The 12504-nt window shown below is 45.3% G+C and overlaps 1 long non-coding RNA gene across 1 annotated transcript; it reads right to left on the reverse strand.

Moving 5' to 3' along the window:
* Window positions 1-7335: 7335 nt before the first annotated feature.
* LOC310697851 lies at window positions 7336-7798 on the reverse strand. The gene is made up of 3 exons (XR_014521218.1): window positions 7717-7798; window positions 7548-7585; window positions 7336-7397 (listed from the first exon to the last, which is right to left on the reverse strand). It is a non-coding gene; the product is annotated as an uncharacterized lncRNA (long non-coding RNA).
* Between the last annotated feature and the right edge of the window lie 4706 nt (window positions 7799-12504).

A 12504-nucleotide genomic window follows, 5' to 3' on the forward strand; every position in this document is an offset into this window, starting at 1 on the left:
TGGACTTTATGGATTATAACATTATTATGCTTGGAGATATGAATGGAGTGGTATCAACAAATATGGACAAGTCAGAAAGACAAGTGGTGACAAAAGATGGAAGACTACCGAAAACTTTTTTTGAAATGACAGACAATATGGACTTAATCGATATCTGGAGAACTAAGAACCCCCTAGGTAGAGAGGGGACATTCTTTTCTGAAGCCCAAAAGACTTGGACAAGGATTGACCAAATCTGGATAACCAGAGGAATGGCTCCCAAGATTCGAAAAGTGGAAATTTGCCCAAAAACTTGCTCCGACCATAACCCTGTGAAAATGGAAATGAAACCAACACTGACTGGTTCCTTCAGATGGAGGATGAATAACGCTTTGTTTAGAGATCCAGAAATTACCAAGAAGGCCCAAAAAATTATGAAACCCTATTTTGAGATAAATTTGAAGACCACTGTGGGAAAAAGAATAATCTGGGACGCAAGTAAAGCTGTAATGAGAGGGTTCTTGATACAGCAGAATGCAATAAAAAGGAGAACTCAAAATGAGAAAAAGGAAAAGATTTTGGAGAAAATAAGAGAAGGAGAGAAGAAACTTAGAGCTAAACCAAAGTCACAAGAGATCATAGAATAGAATCATAGAATCATAGAGTTGGAAGAGACCACAAGGGCCATCGAGTCCAACCCCCTGCCAAGCAGGAAACACCATCAGAGCACTCCTGACATATGGTTGTCAAGCCTCTGCTTAAAGACCTCCAAAGAAGGAGACTCCACCACACTCCTTGGCAGCAAATTCCACTGTCGAACAGCTCTTACTGTCAGGAAGTTCTTCCTGATGTTTAGGTGGAATCTTCTTTCTTGTAGTTTGGATCCATTGCTCCGTGTCCGCTTCTCTGGAGCAGCAGAAAACAACCTTTCTCCCTCCTCTATGTGACATCCTTTTATATATTTGAACATGGCTATCATATCACCCCTTAACCTCCTCTTCTCCAGGCTAAACATGCCCAGCTCCCTTAGCCGTTCCTCATAAGGCACGTTCCAGTTTGTCAGTGTCCTTCTTGAATTGTGGTGCCCAGAACTGGACACAGTACTCCAGGTGAGGTCTGACCAGAGCAGAATACAGTGGCACTATTACTTCCCTTGATCTAGATGCTATGCTCCTATTGATGCAGCCCAGAATTGCATTGGCTTTTTTAGCTGCCGCGTCACACTGTTGGCTCATGTCAAGTTTATGGTCAACCAAGACTCCTAGAGCCTTTTCACATGTACTGCTCTCAAGCCAGGTGTCACCCATCTTGTATTTGTGCCTCTCATTTTTTTTGCCCAAGTGCAATACTTTACATTTCTCCCTGTTAAAATTCATCTTGTTTGTTTTGGCCCAGTTTTCTAATCTGTCAAGGTCGTTTTGAAGTGTGATCCTGTCCTCTGGGGTGTTAGCCACCCCTCCCAGTTTGGTGTCATCTGCAAATTTGATCAGGATGCCCTTGAGTCCATCATCCAAGTCGTTGATAAAGATGTTGAATAAGACCGGGCCCAAGACAGAACCCTGTGGCACCCCACTAGTCACTCTTCTCCAGGATGAAGAGGAACCATTGATGAGCACCCTTTGGGTTCGGTCAGTCAACCAGTCACAAATCCACTGAGTGGTAGCATAGTCAAGACCGCATTTTACCAGCTTCTTTACAAGAATATCATGGGGCACCTTGTCAAATGCCTTGCTGAAATCAAGGTAGGCTACATCCACTGCGTTCCCTTCATCTACCAGGCTTGTAATTCTGTCAAAAAACGAGATCAGGTTAGTCTGACATGACTTATTTTTCAGAAATCCATGCTGAGTATTGGTGATCACAGCATTCCTTTCTAGGTGCTCACAGACTGTTTGCTTAATGATCTGCTCCAGAATCTTCCCTGGTATTGATGTCAGACTGACTGGGCGGTAATTATTTGGGTCCTCTCTTTTCCCCTTTTTGAAAATAGGGACAACATTTGCCCTCCTCCAGTCTGCCGGGACTTCGCCTGTTCTCCAGGAATTCTCAAAGATGACTGCCAGTGGTTCTGAGATCACATCTGCCAGTTCTTTTAATACTCTTGGATGCAGTTCATCTGGCCCTGGAGACTTGAATACAGCTAAACTAGCCAAGTATTCTTGTACTATCTCCTTAGTTATTCTGGGCTGTGTTTCCTCTGCTGAATCATTTGCTCCAAATTCTTCAGGTCGGGCATTGTTTTCTTTATCGGAGAAGACTGAGGCAAAGAAGGCATTGAGGAGTTCAGCCCTTTCTGTGTCCCCTGTTTGCATTTCACCATCTTCTCCTCTGAGTGACCCCACTGTTTCTTTGTTCTTCCTTTTGCTACGAACATACCCATAAAAGCCTTTTTTGTTGCTTTTAACCTCTCTAGCAAGCCTGAGTTCATTCTGTGCTTTAGCTTTTCTGACTTTGTGTCTACATGTGCTGGCTATTTGTTTGAATTCCTCTTTGGTGGGTCGTGGGTTCGAGCCCCACGTTGGGCAAAATATTCCTGCATTGCAGGGGGTGGACTAGATGACTCTTGTGGTCCCTTCCAACTCTACAATTCCAGGATATCCTGTGAGGAGTAGTCAACTGAGTTTTACTCAGAAGAGATGCGTCAAAATCAACACAGCCACGTAATTAGTGCCCATCAATTTAAATAGGTCTGCTGTGGAAAGGACTGATGTTGACTACAACCCTGATGTTTTCTGATTATTTTATAGAGCGTTTCCCTCAATACCAAAAAATGGAGGCAGAGACAATTTACTGAATTTCAAAACCACCGAAGCTTTATTGAATGAACGAATCAGTTTATTACAGTCACAAACCAGAATATGGACTTATACAGAGATAGAGAACATGTAGAAGAAGAAGAAGAGTTTGGATTTGATATCCCACTTTATCTATTCCAAACTCTTCTTCTTCTTCTACATGTTCTCTATCTCTGAGCGAAAGCTCAGAAAAAGCTCAATATGGAGGTCAAATGGCCGAAATATTGGGAAATTTTGGAACAAGAGGGAGATAGACTGAAATTGCAGAGTTTTGAGAAATTAAAAAACAAAGTGTGAGACTGGCTTCATTATTATCAGATAATGGAGGCATACAATTTGGACAAGAAAATTGGCTTCCAGGTGGAAAAATCAAAATTAGAAACTGAACTGCTAGAACCCAAAACTAAGATTTTGTCAAAGATGTATAACTTGCTGTTTAAATGGAATACACAGGATGAAACAGTGAAATCTGCTATGATTAAATGGGCACAGGATGTTGGACATAATATAATGATGGCTGACTGGGAACAGTTATGGACCACAGGTATGAAATTCACGGCATGTAATGCCTTAAGAGAGAATATTATGAAAATGATATACAGGTGGTACATGACACCAGTCAAGCTTGCAAAAATCTATCATTTGCCCGATAATAAATGTTGGAAATGTAAAGAAACTGAAGGTACATTCTTTCACCTTTGGTGGACGTGCCCAAGGATTAAGGCTTTCTGGGAGATGATTTATAATGAAATGAAAAGGGTATTTAAATATACCTTTCTGAAGAAACCAGAGGCCTTTCTCCTGGGCATGGTCGGCCAAATGGTGCCAAAGAAGGACAGAACTTTTTTTATGTATGCCACAACAGCAGCAAGAATACTTACTGCAAAGTATTGGAAGACAAAAGATCTACCCACTCTGGAAGAATGGCAGATGAAGGTGATGGACTATATGGAATTGGCGGAAATGACTGGCAGAATCCGAGACCAGGGAGAAGAGTTGGTGGAAGAAGATTGGAAGAAATTTAAAGACTATTTACAGAAATATTGCAAAATTAATGAATGTTAGAATGATGTCAGAATGAAGTTAAGTGGTTTAGGCAGCAATGTTATAAAGGTGTATGTAAAAATGGATTGTTAACAGGTGAGAATCCAAAGTTATAATATATTATGTTAAAGGATTAAGATAAAAACAAAGAGGGAAAGAAACTGCTGAATTAACTAACTGAATTGGAATACAAAAAAAGGGAGGTGTGAGGAGGTCAGGGAAACAAGGAAATGAATGTAAGGTATGGAAAGACTGGTGTATTTTTAAGTGTTTTTTATCTTTTTTTGTATTTTGTATTTTTTCTTTTATTTTTTCTTTTGTCTTTCTTTTTCTTCTTTTTTTAATTCATGTAATTCTTTTCTTTGAAACCTTAATAAATATCATTTTTTTAAAAAATGATATCCCGCTTTATCACTACCCTAAGGAGTCTCAAAGCGGCTAACATTCTCCTTTCCCTCCCCCCCCCCAACAAACACTCTGTGAGGTGAGTGGGGCTGAGAGACTTCAGAGAAGTGTGACTGGCCCAAGGTCACCCAGCAGCTGCATGTGGAGGGGCGGAGACGCGAACCCGGTTCCCTAGATTACGAGACTACCACTCTTAACCACTACACCACACTGGCTCTCATATACATGTAGATTAAAATCAAAATCTATAAGCTAGAATACAGTAAAGAATACAGATGTGAAACTATTAAAATGTGTAGTTTAAGACCTTAACCGCTAATTTAAAATATGCATGTCAATGCTTTATTATAATTAAGGCAGGTAAAATAATTATTACTCTTAACAGTATTCATTGCTATGAGGCTTCTTGAAGCAATTCAGAATACAATCAACATTAGCAGAACACTTTCCTTTACAAGGACAACTTAAAAAGCAACAATTTAAAAGCAATAAAAAAGTAATATTGCATAGGAAAGAATTCTAAAACAACATCAATGATCACAATTAGCAACAACACACAATGAAACAGCAAGCAAAACTTGCCTCTCCATCATCGCTGAGCCTTGAAACTTGTGTCTTATCCCCATAATCGAAACTGACATCAAGTCTTATGTCATCTGGAAGAGAATGAAGGAGAAGAGAGATGAATTTCTGCCACATTTACTGATTCACCAAATTGACCTGGCCCCCATTCCACCCTATTTACAAGGAGGCTTTATGGATCCTGTCTTTGGTGGCAACGACTCCTTCCAAGCCTGCAGTTTGGCCATCTTTGTGCTGTGGCAGGATTTCACAGCCACATGACCCAGGAGGTCTGCATCAAGCAAGGATGCTGCAGCTACTGAGTGGGCTCTCCTTAGTCTGGAAAGTGCGTCCCATGTCCCCAGGCTGTGGGTGTTACCTTCTTTGGGGCAGAAGTGAGCCAGCTCCAGAGGGACGAGAGCATGCTGTAGAGAAAAGAAAAGAACGTACTGGATCAGATGACTGATCTGATCCTAAACTCTCTCCACCCCCCAAATAATGGGTGCAAGAGAACATGGAAGCAGACCCAAGCCAGGGAAGACTTGCTTCCATCATGGGATGAGTGAGTTCTATTGCCTGGCCCCAAGGTGGAAGTGTAAGATCAAGGAAGAGGGCAGGAAATGTCTCCAGCCTTGTCCGGCCTCCCAGGGACACACATTGTGTTGTGCGCCTGATACCAGACTGTGATTCCTCCTGTGGGAATCCTTTCACAAGCCACTCTGGGAGCCTCTTGGGGCTGTGAAGGTGCCAAAGGTGAGAGACTTACCTTGCCTCTCCGCTGCAATCGCACTTGTTGTGTAACCTCTCAGTTCCTGTGGGAGGAAAGGGGACCTCAGGATCAGGAGGCTGGTCTGGGGAAAAGAGGCAGACCACTGTGAAGCCCTTTACACTCTCAGAGAGAGATCCGTTTCTGTTCTAAAATGGCAATGTCCTCCAGCCCCAAATTGTAGCTCTGCATCCAAGGCCCTCCTTTGGCTGTCTGGGCAAGTGGGCCTTTGCTGGCTCGTCCATGTGGCCAGCTTGCCTTACAAGAGGGGAAGGGCCCAAGAGGTGCACTGCTAGGTGGCGGTTTCTCCATGAAAGCTTTCTAGGTCAAACAGCCACTGAGGCCATCAAGATACTTAGATTCATCAGCAAGTTCAGGGTCTTAGTGCTTGGGGCCTCCCAGAGAAGGCCTCCCAGCATCAGAGTATAACGTTCCTCTAACTCCTGCAGGCAATGGCAATGAGGGAGAGGGTGCGCCAAGCAGGGGAAAGAGAGATCAGATGTTGAGCAATGGGAGCAATGCTTAAAGCGTGTGAAGAAGAAACAACAACTAGAGAAGTCAAATTTCAAGGCTAACAACTTACCTGCTTGTCGGGCTCAGTTTTGACCTCAATGACCGCCGCAAAGGCTGCATGCACAATCAGGCTGTGGAGCTTCAGTGGTAATTTGGGCTTCATGAGGCTGGAGAGAAGGAGGGAAACCTTTTTAGACTCTGTCTCCTTGGAGTCTTCCACATATTGGGGGTGGGGTGGGGGGAGCATCAAATACATGTCATTCTCTTGAACTTCTAGTGAATGCATGTTTCCAGTTACAGATAGGTAGCCGTGTTGGTCTGCCATAGTCAAAATAAAAAAATTCCTTCCAGTAGCACCTTAAAGACCAACTAAGTTAGTTCTTGGTATGAGCTTTCGTGTGCGTGTATCTGAAGAAGTATGCATGCACACGAAAGCTCATACAAAGAACTAACTTAGTTGGTCTTTAAGGTGCTACTGGAAGGAATTTTTTTATAGTGAATGCATGTGTTAGCTTAAACCACTTTTGACAATCAAGCAGCGTATAGATTTTACAGGGTAAAAATGAATAAAGGTAAAATAAACACACCAGGGCACTGTTTATGTGGCAGTCTACCTGGCACTTGGTTGCAAGCCTCTAGGTCTTAGTTAATCCCACCCCTAAAAGCTGAGCCATTTCGCAGTCATCTCTAGACAATATAGCTTCTATTTTCTCTCTCACATCTCCACTCATCCTGTAAATAGTTGCTGCATGAATAAAGCTTTTTGAACGCAAGAAACCCAAGAAATTGTAAGCAAATCTTCCAATCGAATTCACTGCAGTGGCAAGGTCTGGTAACACCTTTCCACATTCTGTTCCCCTCCCCCCGCCAGCTCCTCGTCAAGCTCAAAAACCCCGGTATACCTCAGTTGGTAAAGGGCTTCCAGTGCCGTAGCAAGGACCAATTCAGGCTGCGTAAAGCACGCAATCCGTCCCATGAGATCCTGATAGAGAACAGAGGGCAGGGGGGGGGGGAACGTCAGTTCACTACGGACATCAGGTGGATTCCTCCAACCCCAAACTCAGTGCAGGAATTGGCAATTTCATGCCAAATGCCTGCACAACCCTTCTCTTGGCCAGACCCTGCCAGGCCTTCCTTCTGCCCAGCATCCCCCCAATCCCATCCCCAGCTCTCCTGCCCACCTCACCCCTGGATATCTCATGCAACCTCTCGCTCACCGCAACTGCCTTGACGGCCATCTTTTTGGAGTACCTCAACCTGTCCTTTTCTTTCTGGCGGGCCTCCGAGCAAGTGGCCAGCACGCAGCAGAGCAACATCTCATCCTTCTCCAGTTGCTGAAATGGCAAGAGTCAGGCTGTCAGTTCATGGCAGGAGGGCTCCTCTGCATCTGAGACCGCCAAAATGGGGGTACATACAGCACTGGTGGATGGGGGGGTGGGGGTGAGGGATTTCGTATGTACTGTGCTGTTTTCTCAAATACTAACCACAGGCGATGCCCAGACCCTGCCAGTCTCTGAACCATCTGCAACAAGAGAAGCAGGAAAGGACATGGGGGCAGGTTAGTTCATTTCTACTTATTTTCCACAGTTGAGGATTAGAGCATTGAGACCACCCCTCCTTACGCTCCAAAATGAAAAGGAAGCATTTGCTCACGTGGGCCCACAGCAACCCTGGACTTCTTGGGGACTTTGCGGGTCCCCTTCTTCTTGCGGGCTGCCATGTCCCTCAGTCGCCTGAACCTAGAAGAGAAGGAGAGGGGCAGACCTTGTTGTTGTTGTTGTTGTTGTTGTTATACCGCCCTATACCCACAGGTCTCAGTTACAACCAGTGCTTTTTCTGGGGGGATGCAGGGGTACGCACACCCCGAAACATTTTGTGAATCTTTGCACTTTTGTCCATTTACTGTACTGCATTTATTTTCCCCGATTTGAACTATAAAATGGTGATTTTCTTGAGTCAAAATGAGAGTACCCCAAACATTTTTTTAATAGAAAAAAAGCACTGGTTCCAACATAAAAATCGCAATATCGAAACACAAAATGCATAATAAAGGTGAAAAACAACCCAGTAAAGCCCCCTCCCCAACACATTTCAAAACCTGAGACAGAAGCCTACAACCAAAATGGGTTGTGTGTGTGTAAGAGAAGGCAGGGAGTCTTTGCAGCATAGCCATAACACAAATACGGGTGGCCTAACAGTTGCAGGCAGACCCATATCATTTCACACACTACTTCAGCTGCGGGACATCGTATCAACAAGGAAAGGAGCATGTGGTGTTGTTGCATCTCCTCGGGTATTTGTTGATTTGTCGCCACGAGGGGTTGTAGTTGTGGAGGTATAGTTTGATGAGGTTCCTAGTTATTTGTACCCTAGGTGCCCACTCACACACAAAAACAAATCTCCCTGCAGCCAACCAAAGACCACCAACCACACCCTAGGTCACCCCCCCCCCAACCTCTCTCACCACCAAGGAAATGCAACAAGGGAATAGTAAGTGAACCCACGCAAGTGATGCTGACACAAAACCCCACACATACAGGGGAAACTCGGGAAATTAGAATATCGTGGAAAAGTTCATTTATTTCAGTAATTCAACTTAAAAATGGTGAAACTAATATATGAGATAGACTCATGACATGCAAAGCGAGATATGTCAAGCCTTTATTTGTTATAATTGTGATGAATATGGGGTACAGTTGATAAAAAACCCGGGGGGCGGGTTGCGAGTTGATGTGCATCAGCAGGACTCCCCCTACTGGTGGTTAACCCTTCCCGGACTTCAAGCGGACGGGCTGAAGCCGGATAGTCAGTTAGGACCAATGCCTAAGCCAATACCACTCATCACCTGTAACCAATAAAGTTGTGGCCATATTTAGCCCATTAACCTGAAATAATTGTGTCATGTGTCTTTATTTCCACTTGGGGGGGGGCGGGAACTCGCCACGCAATAGGGCTCTTTTTGTTTTTTTATGCACCCACAGACCCCAAACGGCTCTCCACAGGAACACAGTGGTGCATCTCATGTATGTGGGGGGGGGGGATTCCAACACTACCCCCACCCCCAGCAAAGCAAAGATAAGGGAAGCATTTCCAGCATTTAAAAGAGCCCTCAGCATAATGCTGTTAGGACAGCAGCCCTGCCTGGAGAGCGAAGGGGGCTGCTAGGAAGGTCGTCAAAGCATCAAGGCATAGATGAGCCAAAGAATGCAATGAAAACTCTCTTAGAGCCAGAGTGACTGACAGGAAGACTGACAGAACGCCTGTCTGTTGCAGTTGATGGCTGAAGAGTTGAGAAACGGAGAAGGGGTAGAGAGAGGGGGGGTGTATAGTGGCTAGAATTCTGGACTAGGAGGACCTGGGAGATCCGAGTGCAAATCCCCACTCAGTCATGAAGTGCACTGTTTGATGTTGGGTCCAGTCACTCTCATCCTAGCCTGCCTAACAGGTTTGTTGTGAGGGGAAAAACAGGGGGAAAGGCAAGCCGTAAATGCCACCTTGAACTGCTTGGATGAAAAGTGGGCTATGAATGTAATAAAAAGCATCCCAAAATAATGATCATGGAAGGTACCCCGGGGGTCATCTAGTCCAACCCCCTGCAATGCAGGAATATGCAGCTGTACCTTATGGGAATCGGGCCTGCAACCTTGGTGCTATCTGCAGCTCCCTCTAACCAGCTGAGCTGCAATGAGATTTGAGGGAGAATGGGAAGGCGGGTGGGAAGAGAAGTTAAGCTGTTCAGGAAGGGGTTGAATTCCATGGGGATGCTGGCCGTGTGGGGGACCCCAAGCCCTCGCCCCAGAAGATTACAAAAAAGAAGCAGACGAAATCCTACTTACAGATTCACGATGCTGGCCATCTCTTCAGGTGAAATCCCCTCCTGTTTAAACTCAACTGCTTTAAAATGCTCACACAACACTAACTCTGAACCTTGCCTCTAACCCTATTGCTACTCCTCTCTGTCTAAAATATACAGGAAAATATGTGCACAAAATATACAGATGAAAATGAAATGATAAAGTGAAAGCATTTGTTGAAATACAGTAGAGAACTCACGCCTCCCGAGTTGAGGGAGGCCTTGCTTTGCATGCAGGAGATCCCAGGTTCAGTCCAGGATCTCCACCAAACAGGGCTGGGACTGTCCCCTGTTTGAAAACCCTGCAGCGCTGCTGCCAGTCAGTGTAGGCAGTGCTGGGCTAGATTGACTCTGTCAAGTGCAACTTCCTATAATGCTCCTCTTATACGATTTCTCGAAACACAAGCAAGCTACCTTATCAACGAGTTGTGAGAGTTCATTCATGACTTTTAACAAACAGCAGAAACCATTTTATTATTTCTATGAGAGTACAGAAATCCTGAATATGAAAGGAAGGAAACTTCCTGCCTCTGCAATAAAGGCAGCTGCACTGCTAGGTGAGCTGTCCCGATGCCAACTGAAACAGACCCTCCAAAGATTCAAAGGTGAAAGGGGAATTTTGAGCATCTGAGCACAACTGGGCCGTCTTCTGCGTTAAGGTGAAGTGCAGGAAGTGATTGCCTTGAGCAGGGGTAGGCAACCGAAGGCCCTGGGTCCGGATGCGGCCCAATCGTCTTCTCAATCCGGCCCACCGAGAGTCCGGGAATCAATGTGTTTTTCCATGAGCAGAATGTGTCCTTTCATTTAAAATGCATCTCTGGGTTCTTGGTGGGGCATAGGAATTCGTTCATTTTTTCTCTCCAAAATATAGTCTGGCCCCCCACATGCTGTGAGGGACGGTGGACCAGCCCACGGCTGAAAAAGGTTGCTGACCCCTGGCCTTGAGCCTCCTCAGGACTGGCGCAGGGGCCGTGCATTGCAGGGTGCCAGCCAAGGCCCCTGCCCCAGTACTGATTGCTGATTCTACTGAGTCCATCAGTATATTGTTGTGAAGTGACCTGGCATTTTTAATGAAGTGCAATATAGGCTTGTCTTACATCTTTAACAACAGCAGCAACAACACAGTAAATTGCACAGAAGAATTCCATGTTGCCTGTGGGAGCGGCTGGGTAGACCTCTTTGCAGCTGCATGATCCATGCATTTGATCTTGGAAAAATTCATGTGCTCAATTTCTGCACATTGAGACAGGAGCCAAAGAAAGCACACGCAGAGTAGGGGGGCTCATAAAAAAGGTTTCTTTGGGAGGGGGTGGGTTGAGGTTTGCTCCGATGTGAAAGCTAAAGAGCAGCCTTTCACGGAGAAAGGAGCAGAGTAAGGCGGAAACTACTGGGACCCGTGTTTTCCAGGCACGCTGACGGGAGGGATGAGTCCAGCATTGCATTGTTGGGTCGTATTTTCAGTGACAACTATTTAAGACAGAGGTTTACGGAAAATTGATCTAAAACCTCTGCTTGTAAGAGGCTATGGGCATTTGAAGAAGCCCATCATAATCTTTACATGAAATGTATCTTTAGAACACCGGTGGCGTCATGTCCCCATTTGTTGCCTTAGTTTCTCCATCAATGCACCACCCACAATTTGCCATCATATTGGCATCAGGTGTTTTCCAGGCCAGTGAATGTCAGCAACCCCTTCTTCTAAAGCTGCTTCCCCAGTTTCATCCCAAATAGAAAGAAATGCCATTTGGTAGCCCATTGAGAAGCTTTGGGAAGTAATGAAATACATTTCCGAAAGTTATTTATGGATGCACAAGGTCACCACATCTTTGCTTAAGGTGAATGGAAAGGAACATTTCCCCAGGCGGCACACCACTGTCCCCGAATCTCGTCCGCCGCTTGGTCATTTCAACAGATTGTGTGTCTTAGTAAGATTTTGTACATTTCAGAAAGCTTTCCCTTGCCTACTGTCAGGGAACTGCCATCAGTGCCGGAGGGAGAGAGCAAGCTCCAAAGGGATCCCAGAGAGCGTCCCGGGATTGGGAGAGGCAGCCCATCTTCTGGGGAAGGGAATCAGCTTAGCTCCAGTGGAGAAGGGGGGCAGATGGGGGAATCAGAGATGCGGTCACATGACTCCTTGCCGGGGACCAGCGGAGAGAGGAAGAGTCCTCTGCTGCCTACGCCCTCCTTGCGCAGAACGCTTCCGCGCAGGGAGAGTAGGAGGAGACTGGGCATCAAAGAACTTCTTTGCTGGAAGAAGTTTAAGAAATGCCCACTGACGGATTCTGCCAGCAATTGAGACAGCCACGAGTGAGTGGCTGTCTGGACAGGAAAGGTTCACTCAGGCAACCCAGCCAGGTGTTGCCACAGGCTTACGCACGAGCAACCCCTACAACCATTACACCTACAAATGAAGTGCATGATTTTTCAAAAACTTATTAATGCCCCGTGCTTTTACTTCTGGTGTGGTAAAAAATTGCAGAACCTGGCTATCATTTAAAGCAGTGTAAGATGCTGGTTTACGTTTCCCCTCACATTTGGTGACTAGGTAGGGATATGCAGTTTTGTGTTTTGTTTTTTGAAGAGTTCCT

This window comes from Podarcis liolepis (assembly GCF_965112155.1).
Source record: "Podarcis liolepis genome assembly, chromosome: W".
Classification (NCBI taxonomy): Eukaryota; Metazoa; Chordata; class Lepidosauria; order Squamata; family Lacertidae; genus Podarcis; species Podarcis liolepis.